Raw genomic sequence first — 21,266 nt, forward strand, 5'->3', positions numbered from 1 at the left:
AACTAACTTGTGAAAGAGTAACCTGGTGAAAAAAAAAATATGCCTTTTGGGATACATAGCTCTTTATTCTTTTTAAATATTCTTATCCAACTCATTCACTGTATTTAAAAAAAAATCAATTGTTTCTCCTACAAACCAAATAAAAAAATTTACATCATTACTTACAAGCCCAATGAGTTTGAACTTTAGTTGCTAAATATTGTACATGACTATTTTTAGAATTAAAAAACCAATAATTAATGTGAGGGCTTTTTAAAAAGACTTGGGATGAATATATTTTATAAATAAAATCTATGCATAAAGATCATTTTTAAAAAGGAAGAACCCTGCTTCTTGTGCATGTTCCTAAAAAAAGAAATTATTTTATGGCCACCTGTCATTATTTGGTGTTTGAAATTAGAATTCTAAATTTCTAGTTTGAACATTGAACCACAAATTATCAAAATACAAAGTAATTATAACCTAGAATTCATATTTTAGGATTAGAAATGTGTCCAGTCTTATAAAATGCTTCAGAATCATATGTCCTAGATATCATCACACAATTTAATAGCAAATTGTATCTTGGTTCCTTTATGCATGTGTAGTTGGTCACAAGTCGACAATTAAAATCTCTCAATTTGTCACCCCAATAAATTTAATAAATAAAATAAAAATAAAATCCTTCAGTTGTCAGGCTCTTGTTTCTTGAATGGCCAAGCATCAAAACCATAAGAAAAAAGGGATCTGCAGCAGTGTGGTAATGAGTGGGTGTTTCTTTTTTTGGCATAATGTCAGCAATTAGAGTAAGGGAAACTGGCATGATTGAGAACACATGCGTATTGTAAGATAAAAATAGAAGTTATAGATGGAAAGTTGCTTTTTAAGAGAAATAACTGCCATGGTCTAACCTCACCCATACGCACTAAATAAAATGTGCTGTATAAAAAGCTGAAACAGAATATTTCTAATCTTTCTCATGTTGTTGCCCTAGCCACACCTACGATGTCTTATTATATAAAATCACTCTGCATTTGCTGTGAATTTCTCTTCCTGAACATCTAGGAATGTCCAACTCCCCCAACAGAGATGCAGTGTCTTGTCATGGGTATCCATCCACAAGGGCCAAAGTCCCGGAACTCCCCCAGGAATGTCACCGCAATTCCTGCACCATCCGTCTGTGGAGTAAGTGTTCGGTAGGTGAGGCTGCACAGATGGAGTTGCTTTTGGCAGTGACAATTCTGCCGCAGCAAAGGTGGGTGAAAGAAAGTGATGGCTTAGAGCAACAGATGGATTACTCATCGCAGCTGCCCTTTGAGCTGGATGGCAGAGCGATGCGAATGCCCAGGAATTTTTTTCTTTTCTTAATGTTTAAATCGCTCTTTTGCAAACCAACAATTCACATTCTAGTTAGGCATTAATCTCTGCCTGGTTCATTTGATTGGCCAGCTCACAGAGCCATGGACCCAGGCTGAAGGGCTCACCACTGCGGGGCCCCAGTTCATTTTTATCTGCTTTGTGGCCATGGACTGTCCCTTAGCCATATCCAGTCATTGTGCAAAAATGTGTGTTGTTGGAATCTTAGAGCAGAAATGAATTCTAGCAATTGTCCAGTTCTGTCATTTCACAGTTGAGAGATACAGTCAACTTATGTCCAAAACCCTGTAATTCAAGAGATCACATTAGAACCAGGACTAGAATCTGGAAATCATAAAGCCAATCCCATGCAAACTGCCTCTCTTAGGAAAGAAGACTCTTCCTAGGAGCTCCAGAGGAAGTCGATTTTTACATTTTTTCCTCACACTTGGGACCAGAGAGAGTGATACTGAATCTCAGAGAGCTTTCTTCTCTCACCACACAGTGACAAGGTAATAAATAGGCCTATTTATTACCTATTACAAGGTTACGGTTAGATTTCTTTCTTCCTCCTTGTCTTGGTGCTGATTCCTTAAGACCATAAAAGATTATAATACGTTATAACAGGTTATTTGGCACAGATTCCCCAAATGAACGGAATAACAAGGAATAGAGAGTGTTGGGAGAAAAGATGATTGGATCATCTTCATAGACGAAGTAAATTGCTATTTATTGAGCATCCCTTGTATGTTAAAAACTAAGAATGCAAACAGTTGGTAATGTTCTATTTGTTAACTGGTAATGATTACACGAGCATATTCATATTCACCTGGTGAAAAATTCATTGAGCTGTGCACTCAGTGAAAAAGTGCACAATACGAACACTTTTCTGTATGTAGTTCCACGTCAATAAAAAGCTTTTAAAAGATCCAAATAATAGGGAGCAATTAATAGACACAATTCCAGTTCTCAAGGAGCTTATATTTTAATATAATTTTCTTATGATAGCTACAGAAAAGGAAGATCTTGCATTTTGCAAAGGAGAGCACTTTCTGAAGCTTAGAAAGATCAGATGATTGTTTTTGGTAGAGTCAGGAGTTGTATTGGTTTTCCTAGTTGATCATCTTTCCATACCGTGCTTCCTCTCTTTATCAGTATGGCATTCTCTTCTAAAGGTCACCTTCAAAGACGGTCGCTGAGAAAAAAGTACCGTTTTATTTCTTCTTGGCCTAGTTCTAGTCTTTCTAAACTGTAATTGAAAATTTGGGTCTTTCTTTTCATTTACTAAACTGTAAAGTTCTAAAATTTATTAGAAGCATCTCACTTCAATGAAGTTTATCTGATGGGAATAAAGGGGGTTGCCTTTGTACCCCAAGTGGACTGCAAATGTAAACCACTGATATTCTCTTTCATCTTTCATCTGTATGTTTCTTTCTTTCTTTCTTTTTATATTTGAAAATCTAAGATTCTCCCTATCATTTCTGAAGTTGACAAAAACTAGTACATGGGATACCTACTTTTGAGGAACAAGTCACACTATTATGGATCTTCATTGAGATATCTCTGCCCCAAAAGTGTTTGTACAACCAACCACACTTCTCATCAAGAATGAATGATATTAAAAGGCTCCTGCAAGGCTTCAAGGCAGGCATGCAGTAACTGAGGGCTTGTCATGGGCACGCTAGTCAACTGCGTGGAAGGCTTGGAACACCTTCGGTCCATGGCACTGGTCACCTTCTACGCCACCTTTTGGATTTCCTCTCTCTGACTTAATATTCCAGAGCCTTCTTTTCTAGAAACTTTAAAAATACATCTAAACTTCTAAAGACTATAACATTCCCAGAAGTACCTGCAAAAGACTAAACCATGGTTTATGGAAACCACTCTTATTTAGTCTTTGCCTACACTGATGGTCCTTTCCAAATGTGGGCCCCTCTTCCTCAGCCCACCTCTTATGTAGATATTATCCAAGATCTCATCCCCCACTTTCAAACCAAGTTCACATTCTCTTCCTAGCATCGGTTCCCACTTGTATGCTAATAATGCCTCACTTTATTTTTACCTCTTGCCAAGATATTTTTACAGTGCAAAGGTTTATCTTCTTAATGGCCCACTAGAAATCTCCACAAGGGTGTCCCATGGGCCTTCAAAGTCAGTTTGTGGAAAAGTGCCTGTCATCTTTCCTGATGAATGATTTCTTTCTCCTATCTCTTAGTCATGACACATTATCCATCAGATACCCAAATTAGAAACCAAGAGTCATAAAATTTTCTTCTCTGCCTTTTATCAACCATATTCAATCATCTATTAATTACTCACCTAGAGGAATTAGTAGCTATTGATTATCTATTTTATAATACTCTGAAAATTAGAGTATTTTCAAGCAGTGGGTGTGGTGGCTTTGAGTGCAAGTGCACAGGTGTATTTAAGGAAACGCAAGGAGGCCAGGATGACTGGCATGAGGAGCGGGGGACGGAGGGCTCACTGGCAGTAGTTATTATTTCATCTCATATCCTGTTTACTTCTTTGAAGTAAGTGTTATTATATCCACTTTATAGATAAGAAAACTGAGGTCCAACTGGCTTCAACCTATTTCCACAAAGTCTCAAGCTAGGTCTATTGTATCTGCTGCTTCCCTTTCATCTTTGCCTTAGTTCAAGGCCCTCCATCTCTTGCCTGGACTATTGCAATAGACTCCTAACTGACATCCCTACCCCTAGTCTCTTCTGCCTCCAGTGGTCTACACCACCCTCAGAATGATTTTCCATGGCACGGCTGATCGCATCAATTCCCTGCTTACAATCTTTCGTCGGTTTCCCATCCTCCAGACTCAGAAGGCGAGAGCCAACTCCTCAGAGGCAGGCTAGGGTCATCTCTGCAGATCTGCTCCCTATCACATCCCTTGCATGTGGTCCTCTGCCCATCCCAAATCAGGTTTCCTCCTGTGCCTTGCAGTAGTAAATGCTGCTTCCTTAGCCTTTAACTCCCCATCAACTCTCAGCTGAATGCAGATCCCTCCTCCATGTTCATTACCGAATTGAGGAAGCCTCTCCAACTCCCTCTCTGCTCCCACGCTTTGTGTATATACCTCATTGCAGTTCTGATCGCATTGTGACTGCCAGGTCCTCTCTAAAGTCAAAAGAGGCTTCAGGCACCCATCTCATGAGGATCCTGATATACTGAATATGAAGAAACATAAGAATCACAAAAACGTGTTATAAGTTGGATGTTTACATCACACACACACATACACACACACAGGCACAAACGACTTGTATCAATGAATGAACGTGTCTTCCCATATGGAACAAAGAGAATTGTTTCTCCCTTAGTAAATGCACAGAATATAGACCACACAGAAGGAACACACAAGTCTGTCTTTAGTTGTTTGATATCCTTGGCATTTCCGCTAAGATGCCAGTGAACTGGAATATTTTTATTTTTCAAGGAAATGAAAGTGAGATTGCTACAAGACCTCATTTCATGGGAGCAACTGTGGCTACGAAGCTCACATGTAGGAAGTTTTCTTCAGCTGCTCTTGAGAGCTGTCTTGAGAGCTACTAGTTTCTTGCTCTTGTTCGAGCATCGCAGGCTCTGGTTCTGAAAGGCATGGAGGCAAAGGAGTAGAGAAGTGGACAAGATTTCAGGAGATCTTAGCCCTCTTCCTGCCTTTGTGCTCACTTATTTTTCTTTAAATGGATTTCTTTGAAAGCTAGGCATACAGTTATGTTATAGTTATATCCATTTAGGATATAAAACAGCTTATGCCTCACTTTCCTGAACAGAAACGTCACATGAAAATATTACAGAAAAATAGGATAGTGCAGATAAGTATAAAAATGGAAAATTACCCAGAAAATGGAGACTGAAAGAGAGTTGTATGAGTTAGAATTTCCACAGGATAAAAGTGTCTGACTTGGATCCCCTCAAGGCAAATTCTTCAAAGAAAAAAATCATTTCTATGAAAATAGCAATATGTCATTTTTGGAGTTATTACATCATTTCACTTGAGTTCTGAAAATCCTGGGCAGCTTTACCAACCCCACTGAAAAAATTAAATTCTTTCAAATGTAATGTCTAACAATAGAAAAAAATCTTGGGAGTGATTGTTTTCTTTCTTTCCTTTTTTCATTTTAAAACTACAACCAAATACATTTCAAAGCGAAGTATTCTAACCCTGCATAACTAGAGAATGCAGAATAAAAGACTATTTCATTTTGGAACCAGGCAACAAAATGTCATGACCTTTGCCCTAAAAGTTTGATTTTCACTAAAATTTCTTTATAGAGTTTTCTAGCAACCAAGTGTTTTGAACATTAAATGTGGGAAAATTTTACTTGAGGGCAACACTGCTTTCTAGGACTCGGTCCAAGACATTGAAAGTGAATGTTGAATAGGGCCTTTTAGAATGAAGTTTTACTAACTTCTGTTCCATCTGCAACAAAGTCTCCCGAGAACCAGAACTTTGTCACAAGCTGTATCCCCACCACTGTGAGCAGGAGACCCTCAATACATTTTTGTTAAATTGCATTTAATTGAACATGCCTTCTACTGTTTATTGAATAAAGAACTGGAAGATTGCCACAATGTATTTCGAGGCAATATTTTTTATGTCTAAACAATGTTTCTTTACATATTTTGATGTTTTGCACAGTCTCAGGCAGGAACGAACATACCATCAAGTGACAAAGTGTCCAGTTCTTTCCCTGAGGACTGCTGACATAGATAAGGCTTGAAGGGGCGGGGAAGAGGCCAAGCACTTGAATTTCCCATGGGCTGATGTGCATCTCACTGCATCCAATACCTATTTCTATTCTGACCCTCGAAACTGAGGTGGGACATGGAAGCAGGGAATGAGCATTTGGCGTTAACCCTGCTTCCATATAGCACCTTTGAATTCAGCTACTTTGAGAAAAACAGCAGCTCTCTGGCTGGGGTGGGGATGCAGGACAGAGGGCAGCTGTTTTCAACATAAACTCCCATCCTGGGGTGATCAAACTTGAACAGGGCACCTAACCTTCCTGAGTCATGGTCAACTCATATTTTTAGTGGAGATGAGACTATCTACCTCAAAGATTAGAAGGTGATATCGTAAGCCCTTTAATAAGCAGCTGGTATGCAAGCTGGCTTTTTATTATAAGAATATCCATTACCCATTATCTCACTGTTAGCATTCATTTGTTTGTATATCTGTTTCCCTCACTAGGTTAAGGGCCCCTGAAGGACAGGGATTATGTATGGCTTATGTTTTCCCAAATTCATAGGATCTAGCAGAATCGTGGATGTACAGGCTTTCAGCAATTATCAGTTGAATGCGTGGATTTTAAAATATTACAGGTATCTCTTCTTAATTTTTATAGCCTTGTATAGGAAAAACATATCCTTTTCTTCCAATAGTGGAAGACTAATAAGCCACACTTGACATTAAATTTGGATTCCAAATGTTCTCATTCTGTATTTTACTCTGTGTATTGAAAAATGCCACTTTGTTCCATCTCGCCTCCTTCTGAAACTACACGAAACCCTTAGCACCTCCATGGACTTAGGTAGGGGGCTAACTCAGTGCAAGGGCCAGACCTGATGTTCCTTGTTCCCATGCAGATGTATTTCCAGAAAATGCATACATTTCTCTAATGAGCTGAATAATGGCGGAAGCTGAGGATTCAGCAAGTTAAAGACAACTATTATCTTCAAAACTTATATATATATTTTAAGGACTGGAGAAATAAGGCAAGTTTGGCTGAGGAAAGAGCATAAAGACATAAAAATCTAAGATTTAATTCTGGTTTTACCAGTTAGTTATAAGTAAGTGACCACAAGTAAGTTATCTGACAACTCATAGCTTTTTTTTTTTTTAAATCTCATTCTATGTATAATGGGGATAATGACACCTATTTCAAAAGGCCATGGGAGATTAAGATAATAAACATGAAAATGCAGTATATGATCACAGTAAATACCATCATCAAAGTTAGTTGAGTGTGAATTAACTAAGAACCTAGAATTTCTGGTTGTCAGTATGAGAGCAAGCATTTTTCTCCCCATAGGTATATGTGATTATAGATCCATCCAGCTTTAATAAAATCTAGTACTCAATAATACAAGTCTACAAAATAATTCAATCCCACTTATTTCACTATAAAAGGATATTTTACAAAATGAATCACCATAGGATCCCATTCAATAAAAACTGAAGTCGAGGCAATTAAAATTCAATACAATTTACAAAAATAGTCATTAGACCTGACTTTTTACATTAAAAAAAAAAAATCACTAAATAAAGAACTACGCCCTCCAATTTACAGCTGAGAAGACAGATGCCTAGAGGGTTAAGTAGTTTTTTTTCAAGATTTCTTATGCACTGCACGGCTGTACATTTATTTATTGAATCCCAAACAATTAAAATGTGTTAATCTCAAAAAAAAGCAGTAATATTGAGCACTATTTTTCAAAAAAATCAACTCTTTTGAGGTTTACTTCACATATACCAATTTAAGCATATAATTCAATGAGTTTTCACAATTAGTCATGTCTCCATTGCCACGATCACGTCCTAGACTATTTCTATCCCCCCCAAAGAGCTCCCTGTGCCACTTTGCAGTTGTTTCCCGCCCCTCCACCTGCAGCCTCTGACGAAATGCTTCCTGTTACGATTGTTTGCTTTTTTTTCCCTAGCATTTCATTTACACAGAATCATATGGTACATAGCTTTTTACGTTTGCCTCTTTTTCATAATGCATTTGAGATTCGTCCATGTTGTATTACTCCTTGCATGCGATTCACTCCTTTTTATTACTGAGTAGTATTTTATTCATGGATGTACCTACCCCAGTTTAGTTATCCCTTCGCCAGTTCATGGACATTTAGATTGTTTCTAGTTTGAGTTATTATGAATAAGCTTTCTACGAACATTTGCACACAAGTCTGTGTGTAAAAAATGTTTTCATTTCATTTGGTTAAATATCTATAGGACTAAAATTGTTGTGTCATATCGTGTATATTTAACTTTATAAGAAACTACTGAGTTTTTCAAAGTGGCTATACTATTTTGCATTCCCACCAGCAGTGTATGAGGGTTCCAATTTCTCAACGTCCTCTCTAACACTTACCATCTGACTTTTTGATTTTAAGCATTCTGATGGTGGGCAGGGGTATCTCATTGTAGTTTTGATTTGTATTTCTCTGATGACTAGTGATACCTGGAATCTCCCTATGTTCTCATTGCCACTCATCATATCTCTTTTGGTAGAATGTTTATTCATATCTTTCTTTTTTTTTTAAATTGAGTTATTTGTCCTATTATTAATGGCTGTAAGAATTCTTTATGTCTGGATATAAGATCTGTAGCAGATATGTTTTACAAATATTTTTAATTGGTGCCTAAGTCCCAAACGCTAGAGTCATCCTTGACAACTCTCATTCTGTTTCCTTTTACATCCAATCCTCCTGATTCCACCTTAAAATGTATCTAGAATCTGACACTCCTCGCCACCTCCACTACTGCCACAATGCTCCACTACCTCTCACCTGGATGATCGCAATAACCTCTCAACTGTTCTCCCTGATCCTGCCCTTGCCCCTTCATTCTATTCTAAACATGGCAACCTGAGTGATCCTCTTAAACCATAAATCAGATCATCTCAGTTTTTTCACTCGAAACTGTCCAAAGTCTTTCTTTTACTACATCGAAAACTACAGACAGTTATAAAAACAGAGAAAATGCCATTTATATTTTTTGAAATCAGATTGGATAATAGAGCACAATGAAATCTTTTTGCTAGATCAAATATAAAGCATTTCAAGTGTAGCATCTAGAAGTTCTAATACCATTTGCTATTGAAATTTCAGCTACTTTATGGAAAATACACTAACTTTTATAGGGCTACCCAGCTTCTAAGGCAATTGCCTAGGAGAGAAATTCTATGCCGAAAAAGAGATAACCCTGTGATTGGCTTCTTTTTGTTGGTTCAAAGTTGTTAGCTAAGAGATGGTGGTGTCATGCTATCAGAAAACATGTCAAGCAATCTTACTGTTCCTTTTAGTTCGACTCTTAAAGTTACTTCACGTGTATGGTTTATGAGATGATTAATTATGCAGTTTTTAATTGGAATAAAGTTCTCTGTTGGATGATATCATTGACATGCTTGTTCCTGTGGCTCCAAATATTTTAACATATTTCAGGCCCAAACTGACAATTCTTTATGCCCAGAGAATTCGTTAAGTAAAATTCTGCTATAATTTATTATGAAGACAATAAAAAGAGGTTATGATCAAGTCAGGCTCAATACATCTAATTTGAGTGTTTAGGAATTGTCATTTCTGCCAGAAATGGCCCTAAATGATTTTCAATGCCCCCATTAGGGTGTATTTTCATTCAGATTATCATCAGATGCTAATAAGGGAAAAGCCACTTGGGCAATGATTTTAAAACAATTTTAAGAATCTATTTACTTCTAATATAAGAACTAGAACTCATATTAGTGAAGGTCAGGAAACACACACAGCAGCTGTGCGTTTGAGATACACGAATAATTTTTTCTTTGAGTCCCATGTGAAGAAAGAGGATTTCCATGGTTATTTTTAAATAGGGTTAGGAGATTTTTTAATTTGGGAACTAATAAAATTTTATTTTTCTCTCTGAGGAAACTACTTGACTTCTGGGAATATCATTTTATCTGAATTTTTATGTTGATAAATTGAATGACCACAAACTATAATATGAAAATATCCAAAACTAACACGGCCTTATGAATCTCTTGGCTAATGTGCTTTATGCCATAAAGTTTCGTAGTCAGGTCAGCTGGAAAAAAATAAATCACAGACCCAGGACTTAAAATTGTGTATTTAAATAAGAAAATGAAGTTAATAATAGCTACAAGTAAACATTGTTTTAAGACATAGAATCCATTTGCTAAATTTCCAAATATTTTATTCAAGTGTGAGGAATGTGACTATTCCTCCAATTTGGTCTGAGTTACTGTGAAAATAACAAGAAAGTCATGATGTACTTTCATAAAATTATTTCTCAGGCATTTGCTATCTGCTTTCTATTTTGTGAGCCAGTGGAGAATAAAACCAACACCCACGTGTACATAGTGTTCTAAAGTAAAAACACATAGAGTGAGAAGAAAAACATAGCATGAAGGTGAACTTAGGGTCATTTAGTGCCTCACGAAGATGTACTTCTTGGCCTGGCAGCATTCTTAGGCAGCAAGGTATTCTCTCTTTTCTGCCCTCAGCATCGCAGGGGTGTGGTATTATCTTAACCTTCTACATGCTATGATCTGGTTTAAAGAGCAGAGTTTAAGAGAAGTGAGTGAAATTTGTTTTGGAACATATCAAGAAAATATGGCCCTGGGCCCTGCTCTGGTTCTTACAAGGTCTCGGCCACAATAAATACCTTTCAAAGAATTTTGTTGAAACTGCAGGAGACACAGTTACCCTCTTCTTCAACTAGGTTCATATCACTAAATACTTCATCTTTTCCACATAAAGCAAATGGCCTGTGCCTCAGGCCTAAATAGGATCTAACAATAACGGTTGTTATTTATTGATCATCTATTTGCATGATTCTGTACTAGGGGCCTGTATATGTCACCCATTTATTACTCATAAAGTCTTCTCATGAGATAGGTATCATTAGCCTTATCTACAGATGAAAAGACTAACATTCAGAAAGGTTCAGTAACTTGATCTCAAAAATTGGTATTTGATACTGGAATTTGTACCAGATGCATCTTTATTCTAACGTTTGTGCTTATGGCTTCCATATTACTTTTTATTATGCTTGCCTTTTCAAAGATCTCCGACATTTGCACAAAGAAATGGGTCATCGAGCTTCCTTTACCATGCATCCACATGAATGTGAGCTACGAACAGCTCACCTGCTCAATTTAAATGGTAAAACCAGCGCTTCTCATTTTCCTTTTAATGTTCCTTTCCGCAGTTGGCTTCCACACCCCTACCGGCAATGTGAGAACTGCATACACCTCCTGGGCAAGGGGTCTTTGTCAGTGTCCCACCCCACTTCCTATGACTGGTTGTCTAGTTTGGCTGCTATCGCTGACGGATCATCATTTGCCGAAGCTGCCCTTCTCTCTTTGTGGCTTAAGACACCTGGGCCCTTGTCAAAGCCATTAGCAAGTTCCATCTTGCTGAATGCAATGGTCAGTTTTCAGTCTTCTCATCTGATCTGTCAGCAGCATTTGATGGTTGACTGGTGGCCCATTCTTTCCTGGCTGCTCTTCCTCAGACTCCCTTGCTAATTTCTTCTCAAACTCCTCGTTTTTAAATATTGGGATGCCCCAGGGTTCTGTGCTTAGATCTCTTCTCCATTTATTCTCACTCTTTGGGTGATCTCATCCTTTATCGCGGCTTTAAATCCCTTCTATATTGACCACTTTCGAATTATTTTTAAGTCCTCACTTAACGTCATCGGTGCGACTTTAAGCAAAACGATGTAAAACAAAACCAAAGTTTTACCAGAGGAAAATTGATATAAACAAGAGTTAAGCTCCCATGGCATATTTTTGGTCACAAAATCATCACCAAACTTCTAAATAAAGACCCCAAATAATTCTAATATTAAAGACTGAAATAAATGTGAGCTCTACATACATTTAAGGAAGATTAATAAAAACAAGTAGGATTATTTTCCAATCCGCTTACTTCAGTTCAGGTCACAGGTGGCCAGAGCCTATCCCAGCAGCTCAGGGTGCAGGCAGGATGCCAGCCCTGGACAGGACGCCCCTCCACCTCAGAGCCACTCACGCCCACACCCACACTCACATAGTTTAGATGCAACAATTCACCAGACTGCACATTTTTGGGGGGGGAGAGGAAACTGGAGAAAACCCACATAGACATAGGGAGAATGTGCAAACTACACACAGACAATGGCCCCAACCAGGAACGGATTTTTTTCCTCATCAACGTTATAACAAAATGACATTGAGGACTTGCTTAATATCTTCATCCTCAACCTCTTCCCTGAATTCCAGACTGGTATATCCAACTGCCTGCTCATCTTGGATGGTCAAGGGGAAAAACAGTTCAAAACCAAACATATAAAGTTCATTATAAAGTTAAATATACACGCTGTTTTCCCCTTCCAAAGCTCCCCTTTTCACGCTCTCCCTCGTTTTAGTAAATGGCAAGTCAATTTTGCTCAGGCCCAAAGCCTTGGAGTCGCTCATGACATGCAATGTCAAATCCATCAGCAAATCTGGCTAATGGTTCTGGCTTTACTCTAAGATACATACAGAATCCAAATACTTCTCACCACCTCCTCCGTAACCATCCTGGTTCAAGCTATAATTATCTCTCACTGTGATTACGGCAATGGCTTTCCAAATGTCCCTGCTTCAACCTTTACCCCGTTCATTCCATTCTCAACACAACGGGCTCATTCTTTAAAACTTGAGGAAGACCGTGTCACTCTGCTCAGAGCCCAGCAGTCTTCCCACTTCTTCAGAGCAAAAAGGCGGAGTCCGTATAATGGCCTGACAGATGCGACACGGTTCCGTCTTCCCTTACGTCTCTGACTTCATCTCCTGCCAGTCTCCCCTCGCTTAGTCTTCTCTGGCTTCGTTTGCCTTTCTTCAGATGTGCCGGGCACATTCTCACTTCACGGCGGCCACACTTGCTATTTCTTCCGCCTGCCTGGAACTCACTTCCTCTGTCAACATGGTTTTCTCCCCTTTTTCTTTGAAGTCTCTGCTCAAATGACCCCCCCAGTTAGAGATGACCTTCCTGGCCCAGCGGTCCCACAACCCCCTTCAGGCTCCCCTATCTCTCTGACCCAGTTTTATTTATTTTTCTCTACAATATTTTTCACTATTTGACATATTTCATATTTTCTTGTCTTTGTCATGTTTTTAATTTCCTGTCTGTTTTATCTGGAATGTAAGCTCCAGAATGGCAAGGAATCTGTTCACTCCCATTTCCCTTGCACCTAGAACAGGGCTTCACTCAAGGTATCTCTTTGTCGAACAACTGGACGATGGCACTTTTGTGCTCACAGACCCCCAATAGCATCATCTCCTATTTCCTGACAAGTCTGTCTCCTCCGCCTAAACTTTAGACCTTCCCTATGGTCCAGCTGCCTTTTAGTCATGTTTCCCCATTGTCCTATAGATCAGTTAGTTACTGGGCTCAATGATGCCATCCAGAACCCAGGCTCTATGCCCTTTCTCCTCTGCCATCCTCAGTAATTAGCCAAGTCCTTATACTTGTGGTCCCAAGATTGCCACAGCTGCAGGGGTCACTTTATGACAAAATAACATCTTGTTAAAAAGAGAGAGATTTCCTTCCATGGTTTGTTTTTCCTAGGGAAACAAACCTTTCCGTCTGGGAGGATGGGGGCTTCCCTTTACTCTGTCAAATGCCCATTTCTTAAGTGTAAGGGAAGCTGAAAAAGTGAGCCGTTGGCATCAGCAGCCTCCGTGACGGGAGGCAGAAGGGTTGTGGTTGGGAGCAGAGATTATCGTTAACTAGGCAAGCCAGAGTGTCTGCTGCGGTGCACAGGTTTCTGACCTCCAAGAAATTTTCTTCTCCTCTTACTCATCTTTTTCTGTTACAGAGTCTTGCTTTTGCTCTAGAGATGAGATATTTTATTTCGTCTCTAATGTTCAGTGTTATTAAACATAATACTTTGAAGTTTTCTTTTAGTTCCTGCTTTATCTCCATTTTCTTGGAGTTCTCGACACATTTTTTGTTTTTATTTTGTTCCTTTTTTTGTTGTCTTATTCATTCATTTTTGAGACGTTTAACTATTCTAGTATATGTAGTCTATATGTAACTCTTAGCCTAACAATGATGCTGACAGAAAAAATATTATTCCTAGAAAAGTCTGCATTAATCCATCCATTCGAAATACGTTTAAATTTATCCAATGAAACAAACTGAATTACATAATGGTTTTCAAATTAAAACATACTCATTAATCATCTCAAATTACTACCAATTCTAATTCTTACAAAAACATTACCTAAAAGCATCTAAAATTTTATCCCTTTTTGCTAGTCTAAATTGATTTGAGTTAAAAGTGAGTGGATTTTGCTTTAAATAAAGAAATAAAATAATATGTTTCTTTCATAGCTAAGTACTTCCCTGTCCACAATTCAACCACCGTTAAAATTTAAAGAATTTAACAATAGAGGCATAATTAATATCTTCCTGAGTGACTTGGGCTCAGAAAGAAGTGGAACAAGGGAAAAACCTATTTCCATCTTAAGAAATTATCTTAATAAGCAGAGGAGAATAAGATCGTACATTTTCACTTTCAGGTCTCTTCAACAGAGGCCAGGATGAGCTTCAAAGTGCTCCCGGATGAGAGTTCTAGTTGGGGGCGGCTTCTGAGCATCCCTTCCAGGTACCTTTCCTCGTTGCAAGAGGTACGACAAGGAAAACGACACACAAAGGTCGGGAGGACACCGAACCCCATGCCGGTACTTCAGCGGGGCTCATGAGAGAAGAAAAGAAGGAGTAATTCCCGGCTTCTACATGTCACATGCCTACCGATACTTCCCACTACTGTATTAGATTAATGTTTTTAGCAGAAATAGTGCTGATTCATCAGACTACTGGTCTACTATGACGGCCTAGGCTTTTCCTGAGGCATTTCTGCCTAGTCCTTTCTCTCTGTGGCGTGAGCTTTGGGGCCCTTGACGTATTGCCGTGCCCTTTCTCTCACTGAGAGTCATTCTGTTTTTATGGTATTATTCTCTAATGTGTCAGTGTCTCTGTTTGGATTCCATTTCTGTTCTCAAAGAGAAAATAATGCTATGCAAACAGAAAAAAGAAAATATTTTCAAAACTACCTTCCATATGAATGCCAAATTAATAAAAAGAAAGTTAGATAACTGTTGTCCTTGAAAGCTATGGATCTCAAGCATTTTAATAAATATTAAAATTACCTGAGTTGTTAACAATAATGTTGCATTTAATAATGGAAAACTCATGCCATAAATTAATCTGTACTGTAAATACATTTAAATTTATCCAATGAAACAAACTGAATTACATAATGGTTTTCAAATTAAAACATACTCATTAATCATCTCAAATTAATAAATTTGAATAAACACATTAAATTCAAATTGTATTATAGCACAATGACCATCATAAAAAAATTTTTAGAGACTAATATCAGATATTTTCCTGCGTTATTTTATTATATCCTATATGTATTTTTATAAAATGCATACAAAATATGTAATTTTTAAAGGCTTTTATGGCCTTGATGACAGGTTTTATATTCTATTTCGGTTACAGATGATAAAAATAACCTAACTTCTGAAGGAAGGGCAAAGATTTTTTGCTGCCTGAAATTATGTGGATCTAAAAATTAGACATTATCTGGACACAATAAATAAAATACTATATTGTATCCTATTTGGAAAAGAACAGGACAAATAAATGAAAATGATTAACAGCATGCTTATTATACACATGCAGCATGCTTAAGGGGTCCAGAGCATACACGTGAGGGATAAATGGAGCAACACAAGGACATAACTGCAACCCTGAGGCACTTAATGCCATCAGGATTCCTCGTGCACAGACTCTTGTGTGCCAGGCCCTGCCTAGTCCCCAGGTTCTGTAGCCTGCTCTCCCAACAGTCAAGTCACCTGCCCCCATGTCACCTACTGGCTTAACCTCAGCGAACCTTAGCTGGGATTGGAACTCTGGAACTGTGGGGCAGGCAACCGGAGGCTAAGGTCTCACGGCTCAGTACTTGCCACTCCTGTTGGTTTTGGCACTATGCCTTGTTCTCAAGATCCACTGCCCTTCATGTGTGCTGGATTTATGCCTTGTCCTGTCATCTACATCCAAGTCCCTTCCTGGAAACTTGCCCAGCACTCTTAAAGAACTGAGTTGCTCCCTTCTCCTGCCTGGCTGCCTCCTAAGCATTACGGTCCTTTTCCTCACCCACGGCTCCAAGAGGTAGACGTGGCATTGTGGTTAAAGGCCCCAGTTTGGGAGTCTGACCGACCTCCACTTCCCAGCCATGCGTTCTTGGGGGCCCGACTAATCTCTCTGTGAAAAGGTGTATTAGTAGCACTGACTTCATAGGGGTCTTGTGAGGGTGTAATGAGTTACACACATAAAACACTTAGAACAATAGCTGGCCATGATATATAAGTACTCAGTATATATTAGTTTCTATTTAGTTGAACCAATAGTAGAATACAAGCTGGCTAATCCTACCAGCCTAGTGTTTGGAGCCCTAAAGGATATGGTCTTTCTGCCCATCGCTCTACTACCTGTTACAGCTGCTTTGCTGGCAGCCAAGTGTACTCCGCAGTATGCCTCACTCCAGGCTGGCTCTCGTTCCTTCTTCTGGATTCAACCCCAGCCTGTGGCAGTTACTGAGTTAAGTACAGCTCTGTCCCCAGACTGGCTCTGAAAATGTGGTTGCCTCTGTAATTTAATAATTACTTCTGCATTATTCTCTTACTCGCCCTCTCAGTGTTTGCTTTTCATAAGGAAAGAGACATCCTAATAAGCATCTTAGTAATGTAACAGAAACATGGTCTTCGCCCTTTGGTTATTCTTAATTATTGGGTCCTATACATTTTCTGTTACATTTATAGACAAACTAAATTTGAATACAAAGAATGTACATGAATAAAATGCATAGGTATCTACAAAGTAAAGACTGTAACGAATGATAACTAAAAATGTTGTTATAAACCCTACCGTCGACTTTATTATAAACACGGGCTTTGGTCTCACTTAAAAAAAAAAAATCTTCTACTTGAAAGAATTAGAAATCTTAAAGTAAACTTTCTTAGAGCAATCTAGGAAAAGCTAGACGATCTCTTTTTAAGGTCAAATAGATATTTGCTTCATGTCAAGTCTTTTCATCCATGCGTGCCGAAAGCCAGCAGTAAATATATCTTAAGAACCAAAGGTCAAAGACAAAACAGGTAATGTCAGCACTCTTTGTTTCTGTAACATATGAACATGACAGATGTTTTAGCGTCTCTTTCCAGAAGTCACACCGAAATTACGTTCTGGTTTTCATAAATGCTTTCGATTAATTTTAAGGATTTATGTGGATAATTCCAATCATCCAGGCCTCTCTCTGATTTATTCTTTAGAAAATAACCCTCCCTTTGAAGTTTGCAAAGTGTTTCGAGGAGGTTAAAAATAGTTTAGATACTAAGGTGAAAAAAATCTGCAGCCTCAAAGGAATACCCTACTGTTTGCAAAAGAATACTGGAATACTATTACAGGACCCAATAATTAAGAACCATCAAAGGGCACGGACCACCTTTTCTGTTACATTTCAGCTATTCAAACACTTCCAAATGGTGCTGCAAGAGAAAGGGGAACTACCGATTCATCAATTCCAAGTGGTATATTTTCTTCACATTTTAATATACCCCAAATCAGGATGCATCTTAAAATGCATGTCAGGTCATAGCTTAATTTATAGCATTTTTTCTTTCTTAGTGGTACACTAAGTAATAGTTAATTTACAATCTACGATGTCTTCGATTTAATAAAATATGGTTAAGTTTTAGAATTTCTTTTGTCTCTCATCTTCCCTTTTCTATTCTTTTATTTCCCTACTCCTTTAGTTTTTCTTCCTTTCTTACTTAAAAAAAGATAGCTAGCTAGATAGGTAGATAGATGATAGGTAGATGATAGATGATGGATAGATGATAGATAGATCTTTTCTATATCTATATAGATATGTACACACACATACAAATTACATATAGATATATACATAAACATACTAGCCTGTCCTCATTCCCCACTAGTATGGATCATCAAAGACTGACTTAAACCTTGTGTTCTGAACTGTGGGAATGAGAGAAGAAACGAATTTCAGCTTTTCTCTTCCCTGTGGGATTAGGTTTGTGGCCAACCCTCAGCTCTAATGAGCCTTTTTTACAAAGATGCCAGCTTCCCCGGGGGTTCACACCTCCTACACGGCAAACCTCAGTCTTACTGCAGCCACACTTTGTATTTTATCTCCAGAAAACTTTCTCTTGGTGCCGCCAACACACGGGAATTATTAATTAATACAAAGCAGTGCACGTTCCAACAGCACAGGGGAAGGATCTAAGGTGACTACAGCCTGCTTAACATAAAATCTCTCCAGTTTTTAGAGCCTCGAAGTTTGATGAAGATTTTGCTTTGCTCACAGTAAAACTGGTGGAAAACAAAGACATCAGAGTATTGCATCCAGAGTTGAACTTTATCCTCACACTGGATCGTATATAAATTCATGAACTTTTAATTCCAGGCGACATTTACGAGGGAATAAAGGAAGAAAGCTTGGCAAATGATACGTCCGCACACAAAAAAGCTGGCTGAAAAATCACTTGCTGGCGCCTACCAATACTCCCCACCGATTGCTGTGGAATCCTCCCAGGTCTCTACTCCCAAGACCCTTCGAATAGATGTTCCAAAATGCCTCCCATCCCTTCCTTCACAGAGCTCTCTCAAAACGCACTAAACTGAGTAGCTAAATTATACCTGTTCCTCTTTGATTCAGGTCTCTACACCCCCAGGAGTTGGAAAGGAGCTTGGAGTTCAAGGATCCTGTGCCATTCTGCTGGATTTGGCATCCCAAGAGCTTTAACTGAATCCAGAGAGTGAGCAGGTGTTGTCAGTCTTCATATCTTTGGAAAATCTCCATAGTGTAGGGAGAAAAATGAAAAGAAAGTCCTAGTTTCCCAGAATTTACAGAAAAACCAAGTGTCAATATTTATTACTTATTTTCTTGGAAGGTACTTCTTCATACTTTATTAGTATAATGTATAAATTACTTCAGAAAAATAAGAGGTTAATTGTCTATATTACAGACATTGCCATTCTTTCAGAAATTATGGGTGATGGCTTAACCGAGTTCAGCAAATATCAAAATTAAGCTCAGGGAAAAAATGATGCCAATTCATTTGGTGACATTTTGCTCCCTTTAGCCTAATATAGCTCAGTACATCAACATCTCTCTAGAGAGACAGTGTGTTTTAGTGGTCTCAGTCTTGGGCTCTGGAGTTGAACTTGCTTTGAAGATTAGATCCTCCATTTACGAGCTGTTTGGCTTTGGACATGTTACTTAACATCTCGGTCCTCTCTGCTTACTGGGAAGTTATACATAACGTACAAAATATTTCTGTTCTTTCAGTGGTTACCCTTAAATTTTCAAAGGCATACCTAATTTAAAGTTTGCAAGTCCTCAACATTTTTATGCTTTTCCTAAACAGTAACAGGACAGAAGACCATTTTTACTCTGATCATTTACAGCTGAGAGTGGCCTGGTATTTTAATTCTGTCTTGTTTGTTTTATGACCAAAATGTGTCACAATCAGTTATTATTTTATCAACTTTTTTAACCAATCAAAACTTTCTTTCTTTCTTTATTAGGCGAGGCAACCCTTGGTTGAACTCACAGATTGCAAAGACCTTGTCATCTTGCGATCCCTTATTTTTTATTTTTTATTTTTTACACCTACAGTACCTGGTCTTCCTAGGTAGTCTCCCATCCAAGTACTGACCAGGCCCGACTCTGCTTAGCTTCCGAGATCAGACAAGATCAGGCTCGTTCAGGGTAGCATGGCCGTAGACTAATCAAAACTTTTTTGATTAATTACATGCTTGTCAATTTTTTTTGTATCACATTCACTCTTTTGGGTTCAATTTCCTTCTTACTAAAATACACCTTTAGAAGGTGCTTTCAGCCAGTGTCTGTTACCAAGAAACTCAGAATGAGACTACTTATGTCTTTGGCTGGCACTCACACTTGAGTTAAAGATTAGCTAGCTAGAGATGGAAATCTAGGCTAACAGTTATTTTCTCTCAATATATTGACAATACTACTGCATGTCTTCTGATTCTGTTGTCGCCTTTAAGAAAACTGGTGCTAAGATAGTGGCAATTCTTTCAGAAGCAATTTTTCTTTTCTCCTCAGTTGCTTTTATGATCTATTCATTAACTCTGTTTTGTTTTTCACTTTCACTGTTGCATGTCTAGGTACGGTCTTGCTGTACTTCCTGAATCTGAATATTCATGCCTTTCATCTACTGTAGAATATTATTAGGCATTATCTTATAAAAAGTTGCCTCTCCTCAATTCTCTCTAGTCTTTCCTTATAGAATTCCTATGTGACATATTTTGGGTCTTTTCTTTCGATCTTTCATATCTCCTATCTTCCTTTTCTCACATCTGTGTTACCTTCTGGGTAATTTTTCTCAGGTCCATCTTCCAGTTCAAAATTCACATAGATAATAACATTCAATCTGCTATTTATCCTATCATTTGAATTGCTATCTTTTCCATTCAATCATTTCCTTTTTCATTGCTAGACATTCTATTACTTCACTTCTGAAAGTTCCCTTTTATTTTTTTCTTCCCATATTGTCTTACCTTTTCTTTGAATACTGTCATTTATGTCTTCAGTCATATTAAGTAGAGTTATTTTATATTCTCTTCCAGATAATTTGTTTACCTTTTGCTGCTATTTATTTTTGCCAGCTGACCTTGCCTATGTGGATTGCTTCCACGTATCCTTTGTGCTTTGGGTTTGCAGGCTCAGGTTAAATGAAGCTTCTTTGTAGGCATCCTGTCTTGGATGAGGTACTTCCTTTAGAGAGGTGTTCAATTTGCTCCCACAAGGTACTGGAGGGTACTGTGGTCTGAGACCAATTTTAATACTAAATTCTCAGGCTGGAGTTTCCAAGACTATGTAGGTAAATTAAAAACCCCAAATTCACATGTGGTAGAGACTCATGTTTAAAACTTCCCACAGGATATTTTACTTTCCCACTCCAGCCCACGCCAAGAAAGGCTAGCTAGTTTCTCTGGGTCTCCCATTAGTAATGGGTGAATTTTTTCACCAAAGACATACACCTTTGAAGGCACTGGCCTTCAACTTCTCATTGTATATGAGTCTAAATCTTTATCGTCTGTCT

At 38.2% G+C, this 21,266-nt stretch overlaps 1 protein-coding gene and 1 pseudogene across 5 annotated transcripts in view; both read right to left on the reverse strand.

Moving 5' to 3' along the window:
* Window positions 1-21,266, reverse strand: part of PRTFDC1 (phosphoribosyl transferase domain containing 1) — an 81,484-nt gene that overhangs the window by 41,284 nt on the left and 18,934 nt on the right. The gene's annotated exons all lie outside the window — the stretch shown is intronic.
* Window positions 19,805-19,923, reverse strand: LOC120614719 (uncharacterized; annotated as a pseudogene).

The sequence above is a fragment of the Pteropus medius genome, unplaced genomic scaffold (genome assembly GCF_902729225.1).
Source record: "Pteropus medius unplaced genomic scaffold, Ma_sr-lr_union100, whole genome shotgun sequence".
Classification (NCBI taxonomy): domain Eukaryota; kingdom Metazoa; phylum Chordata; class Mammalia; order Chiroptera; family Pteropodidae; genus Pteropus; species Pteropus medius.